The sequence below is a fragment of the Acartia tonsa genome, chromosome 2, assembly GCF_053477335.1.
Source record: "Acartia tonsa isolate MP-2025a chromosome 2, ASM5347733v1, whole genome shotgun sequence".
Taxonomy (NCBI): domain Eukaryota; kingdom Metazoa; phylum Arthropoda; class Copepoda; order Calanoida; family Acartiidae; genus Acartia; species Acartia tonsa.
In genome coordinates this window covers 57,732,469-57,739,697 of record NC_137261.1, presented here as the reverse complement: position 1 = coordinate 57,739,697, position 7,229 = coordinate 57,732,469, and positions in this window count along the sequence as shown.

The window sequence follows — 7,229 nt, the reverse complement described above, 5'->3', positions numbered from 1 at the left end:
ACAATGGTCGATAAATTGATGTACATCCCCAATGATGATAAACAAAATTATCCCTTCTGTAGATTATAATCAGTGGTTGAAACGTTTGGACATTCAACCTAATGACCAAACAATTAAAGTCAAAAGTTGTTAAGCCAACGAATAAGCAAAAGTTATCACAAAACTTTGGGGACTAATTCAATAAACAACCCAGTGTTCCCTCCATCCATGTAATATTGTTCTAGCATAGTTTATTAGGTTAACTTTATATGTAACCAGTGATCTTCAGGGTTAAGACAATGGACAATAAATTAATGTACATATATCCCTAATGATGGTCAACAAAATCACCCCTTATGTAGATCAAAATCATTGGTTGAGTTGTTTGGGCATTACTAGTTTACTCCAACCAATCAAATTTCTATAAAAGTGTCCAAAGTTTTTAGTTATACAACTTTGGGTACCTTTATGATTTACAGTTCAATGACCCCTCCCTCCCTGTCCTAATATGCTTTATGGTAATGTTGATGTTATTGGTTGTTGAGCTGTTTTTACAATATATGGATAGAAATCATAGGCATGGCTAGCATATGAAACCACAAAAAAAGATGAAAATAGCCAAAAACCTTTTTCTTTAAATTCATTGCATTAATTGATATATTATTACCTATGTGTTGCATCAGATTTTCATGTTCTCTGATAAAGTAATACTCGCAGCTGGCTATAATATCAACAGATCTATAGTATAGATGTATATACAGACACAACTCTCTCCCTTCCTTTTTCAAAGACCTTTTTCTATGCTTCTAAATTATTTTCTGCTACTTGGCTGTGTTAATATAAGCGACACAATTGGTCGATTTTTAATGACCCAATAGAAAGGTTTAACAAGGCGGTTGCGATGATGAGATACAGTTTTTTAACCCTTTTTCTCTCTAGTGTTTAACTCTAATATAATATCGATTCCCCCTATTTCCCTTTACCTTATCCCCTCCCCTCCTTCTGGATGAACAAACGGACCAATAAATGAGACAAGCTAAATTAACCACAAATTTTCCTCTGTCAATATATCCACGTATATCCTATATCCATCAATGCAAATAATGATAAATGTACTTTGTTTTCCTTTTTTAAATTTTTTCTCATACTTTCCAATAAGAGCTTTTTACAATATAAAAATCAGACGGAAGAACTGATAAACAGGTTACTGGACAAAGTGTCTCAAAAATCAGCCACGTGACGTTCTAAAAATGAGGGATTATTCATCTCTTTTTAGGGGTTTTTCTTCTTCTCTCATCTCCCTCATTTTATTACGTCACATGGTTGATTTTTGAGACACTTTGTCCAGTTACAAAAACAGACATGAAATTATGTTGCTAAAAATATTATTTTTATATTGCTGTTGCATTACTGGAACATATCATACCTGTTTTATATCAGGTATCTAAAGGGATAAGGACCGATAAATTGATGTGCATACCCATTGTTGATAATAGATATAACTAATTATCCATTCAGAATTGGTTGAAACGTTTGGACATTCAAATTTATGAACCAACCAATCAAAATTCAATAAAAGTGCCCCAAGTTGTTAAAGAAACGAATTAGAAAACGTTATTACAAAACTTTGGGGTCTAATGTAATAGACCGCCAAGTGTCCCCTCCCTCCCTGGTTTCATATGCTGTATATTCATTTTAATTTTACATAGAATGATGTAAAGGTCAAGAAAAGCGAATATTTGAGTTTTTCCACATTGTAACAAAAAAATATTGAAAATGAGAAAATGATTAGCGAGAATAAAAGCTCTAGAATGACCAGAAGGAAAAGTCTCAAAATCATGGAGGGAGGGGATATTTGGATGTTTAATATACTAATCCCCAAAGTTTTCATAACGTTCTTTATTCATTTACTTTGGGTACTTTTATTGAATATTTATTGATTGGTTCGTTAGGTTTAGTGTCTAAACGTTTCAACCACTTATTGTAATCTACAGAAGGGTGATTTTGTGTATCATTATTGGGATATACGTCAAATTATCGTTTTGTTTGTTTATTACTTTAGTTCCGAGCTGGATCTTTAAATGTGTAGCCGTTAACGTATCCGTAGCCGTGGCCGTAGTCGTGGCTGTAGTGATTTACTTTTTATTAAAAAATACAAAAAAAAATCAATTTGACTAATGTCCAGTAAACTAAATAAAAAAGTTCTAAAAATAAAAAAAAACATAAAAAGAATTGTAGTTTTAAAATACATAAAAAAAAACCAAGTATTAGTATATTTTGAGTTTCCCACAGAAAGTGCAGTTTTTGCTACAATTTTACAAGAGCAAAAACTAGGATTGCACAACAATTCAAAGTTATATAATTGTGTTTTATATCTAGAATATTCTAGACTTTTTGTAGGAAACAAGAGTATAGTTATTTACTGTGATTCAATAATTTCATCATTATTTTGTATTATGTAATTGTATATAGATACTAGAATGTTCTTAGAAACACTTTAATTATACAAGCAAAAACCAATGAATAAGTTTTTGTCATACATAAAAAGCTAATATTGCATCATGTGTAAGTTTCTAGAATCTTCTTTATTATATGACAAAAACTGATGTAGAAGTTTTATTATGACATAAACAGCTAATATTGCATCATGTGTAAGTTTCCAGAATCTTCTTTATTATATGACAAAAACTGATGTAGAAGTTTTTGTTATACTTTTTATTGCACAAAAAGCTAGGATTGCATCAGATTATGCCATTAACTAAATTCTAGAACATTCTAAGATCTCAGTATAAATAGAGCAGCAAAGTATTTGGTTCTCAATGAGCCTTGCACACTCATTCACTCGTAATCTTTTATTTAACCTCTGTATCTCTTAATGTTTAACCTATCTAATGTGTTTATCTGTATACTATCTCTTTTCTTAACCATTCTGTTAGTTTTTATAAGGATGGTGTTTATTTTTATGTGTATCAATTTTTCATTTATCTTAATTTCTGTTTTGCTCTTATTGAGATTTATAGAAATTTTACAAGTTCCCTGTTGGGACTTGTGAAAATCAAATGAAGCTCAAAACTAGAGAAATAGTCTAAGTTCTGAAAAATCATATACTTATGCTGCTTAAAAAATCTATCTTTAGCAAATTTATCTAAGTTTAACTATTATATCTTTGGACTTGTAAATTTACAAAACATAATGAAGTTTGATGATTATTTTTCAAAGTATTTGGATAACAAACAATTACATGTCAAGTGTAAAGAAAATCTTAAAGAATCAAATATTATAAGTTTAAAGTTTACTTTCTTATTAAGAACTTATGGTTTACACTTTGCAAATCCAAAGATATGTTTTAACTGTCATAAAACATATTTAACCTTATATAAAATAATTGAAAACAACTTAAAAAACATTATTATACTTATGTTAGAATACAATACTAAACTATGATACTCACATTTAATCAACAATAAAGTATAAACAATAAACACTTAGTACATTTTTCACTTTGGTATATATATTGAATAATTTGAACTTGAAGTTGTGAGACAACAGTTCTTTATTGCACAAAAGTTAATAAATAATAGGAGATCTTCGCGTGGAAGTGTTTACAACACTTAGGTCTTTGTATTAATTTTGCCATTACTTAAGCAGTTTAAGAGTAAAAGTAAAGCTAATTTAAAAACTTAACTTATAAGCATATCATAACTTACTAAAGGACCTTTGCCTCTATATTATCTTGGTAAATGTTTATTATTTAAATATTCTTTATCTAATAGACTTTTTCTTAGAAAGCAAAATAATTACTAATTTAAAGCTTGTTAGAAAGTCCTAGTACCTTTGGAAGCGATTAGTAAAGAGCGGAGTTATTCCTGCGGAGGGAATAGCGTGATTAGTGATTATGTATATAGTTGATATTCATTAGGTTATGATAGTCTACATGTACAACTTATTAAAGGACCTTTGCTACTATATTGTCTAAGTATAAAGTAACTTCAAAAATACTTTGATGATTCCTTTTATTTAGAAATTCAAAGTAGTTGCTAATATCAAAGCTTGTTAGAAAGCCCTAGTACCTTTGGAAAACGTTAGTAAAGAGTGGAGTTCTTTCCTCCAACTTGATTAGGAATTATTCAAGTGCAAAAATAGAATCATTCTTAGTTGAGGGTTAGGAATCAACGTGGTTAGCAATTACATATATAGTAGATACAAATATTTTAAGTTTTGCTAAATTACTAGAGATTAAAGGACAGCTATCTGTAGGCGTTTGGAGCTTTAGGGACTGAAACGCACGACACAAATGCAATTGAGAACCTTGTGTACAAGCAATTGCAACTAGATGACACTCTAGAGGCCCTAGAGAATGCTAGTATATTTGTGGCCATTGGTCGCGGCCCTAGGGGGACACTTGCACCGGTTGACACTCCAGAGGCCCTGGAGCATACCGGAACATGGGAACCTCTATAGTTGTACCTCTCTTTAAGGATGCTTGATAAGAAATATTAAGTTGTATAATACATGCTGAATTAGATTTTGGGACACTGATTAGTACAGCTCTGTAGCTTAATAGCTTGGATTCTAGGAGTAAGGGTACGGTAGCGCATCAAGTTGTACTTGTATAAGCCGGCTATGCAGTTTACTCTGAGTTTCTATTGTTATAAGAAAAGCAAAATACATCTGGTAGCTTGCTAGAGTTTAATTAAGCATTGGATAAATCTTTATTTATTTATTCTTGGAAAATCTAGCTTTATTAAATATTCTCACAAATTATAGCTTATAAGTACTTCATAACATAATTTAAAATCTAAGTTTAAAGTATTGAATTGAACTGCTTTTTCTTTGGCAAAGTTGAATTGTTTATCACATCTATCACTTGAATCAATTTAGCCTAACCAGCTAAATGTTGTAAACTTTGACAATATTGCGTTTAACTTATTCGGTTTGGTAGCTAAGTTTATGCTTTGTCATATGAGTTGGAGATTGGCTTCAACTTGGTTGGTATTCTCTTCTTGTTCTGAAACTTGGCATGTTTTATTAGAATTGGGAGAAAACATATCAGTAGTCATGGCCGTAGTCGTGACCATCGCCACTGCCAGTGCTGCCAATAAAACATGGATTTTTAAATGTTTGAAGTTTTTATGTATTATAATTATTTTTTTTTCTCATATTTTTACTGAAAATTCAAAAAGTAGTTATGATTTTAAGATCGCATATAGCCGTGGCCACGCGTAGCCAATTTGATTTAAAGATCGCTATTAAGTTACTGGCTGTATCTCTGTTAGCGGCAATGGCAACGGCTACACATTAAAAGATCCAGCTCAGTACTGGGTAGCCCGCAGGGGTTATGCATCATGAAATTGAAAAAAAACTTTCTGTGGATTAAAATAATTGGATGGTATAAAGCACAGTGTCAAGCCAACGAATAAGATAATGTGTTCATAAAACTTTGGGTAAAAATGTAATCCTTATAATAAAGTAACAGGATGTCTATTTGTCTATCCGTTTGTCTGTGTGTACCTAAGGATCTCGCTAACCGCTGAACCGATCGGCTTCTCATAGGTCCCGGGAAGATTTATAACTATATTGGGGGAGGGTACCACCACCCTCTCAAGAGAAATCGCCCCTAGAAACCCACCCACCCCCCAAAAAAAAAATCCCCCCCTCATATTTTTTTTTAACTTTTTCTTTAAAATCTGATATAAGAAATAGGGTTATCAAATTCGACTCGCCCCTCCTCAAGTGTCCCTAGAGGCCTCTAGGGGCATAGCCGTTAGTTTACAATAAAGGAACACCTGTAAAGAAAAAAAACATGAAATATAGGATTATTTGAACATGTGTGTGTGTGTGTGTGTATGTGTGTGTGTGTGTGATTATTTCAACATGTGAACTATGCATTAATACGTGCTTTCGCTTGCACTTTTACCCTCACAGCAAAGCTATTCTATAACTAGGGTCGGTCCGTACGTCCGTAAGTAACGAATAGCTTTTTTCGTAAATTTAGGCATGTTAGAATTATCCTATCGATTTTCAACTTTGCATGGTGATTTCTGTAGGAGTTATGTACGATTTAGAAAGCGTTGCAACTCTATAATCGTTACCAAAATGTCCAAACATCAATTTAACATGCCAATTTAAACTTTTTATATGATATAATTATTCTTTTCATCCGATTTTTGGAATAATAATTCCTAGGACTATAAGGTACATTTTATAAGTATTTTTGCATAAAGTTTATGTACAATTTTGTTTAGATTTAGAAATTAATGTTCAGCTTATTAAGTTCTGACACTCCACAAAGGTTATCGTTCCTGTGTACTTCTTTCTTATTTTAGAGCTTCGCTTTTAATTAAGTTGCCATCCTTGTTTAAACAAAGAATATTTTGAATAAAATATTTATGATAACTGAATCTTATTGTAAAATTAATGGATAAGGTATAATGTTATAGGAATCTCAATAATTAAGTCTTAAAATGTAGTTATGTTTATATTAAGCATTTCCTTTAGAGAGATTTATAGGTGTTTTCATATGCATGAAAACATGTGTAATGTGATTATTCAAATGGATATATAATTTCTTTAATATTCCATTAGATTTTCCTGTTTTCTAATAAAGTGAAACTCGTAGCATGCCAAAATCCAACCTTTTTACCCAATCCCCTCCAGGCCTACTACGGATAAACGAACTTACCATTAAATAAGTTTGATATTTGCAGTCTAAATTGAAGATGATTTTTCCCCTTTCATAATATTCACAATTATTCTACACTCAATTTTATTGAATCCATTTTCTATATATGCTGAAAAAAATATTTATAAGGTTGCGTGATTTTAAGATCTGTTTTATTTAATAAACTGAGCAACTATTTATTTATTGAGGTGTTTTGGTAATAGCTAACCCACTCTATGATTTACATAGTCTGTTTGTCTTTCCGTACGTCATGACTCAATGAAGAAACGGTGATTTTCTCAGCTGATATTTAGGATAGACAGCTGAAAATTCAGTGGCGTGCGAAGCACTTTGTCTAGGGGGGGGCATTTTGAAGATTTTGTAAAATTTTGCCCCCCCCTAAATCAAAGTGCCCCGGGGGGGCACTTTGCTTTAGGGGGGGGCATTTTGATTATATATACTAATTTTAAATAAGGGCGTTTTAAGGGGTGGGATTATTTGATTATGGGCCTTCTAGTCCTTATCCCTTCTTCCCCATCCCTTCCCCTATCCCTATTTCCCATTTATATCCCCCATCTCTTCCCCCCCA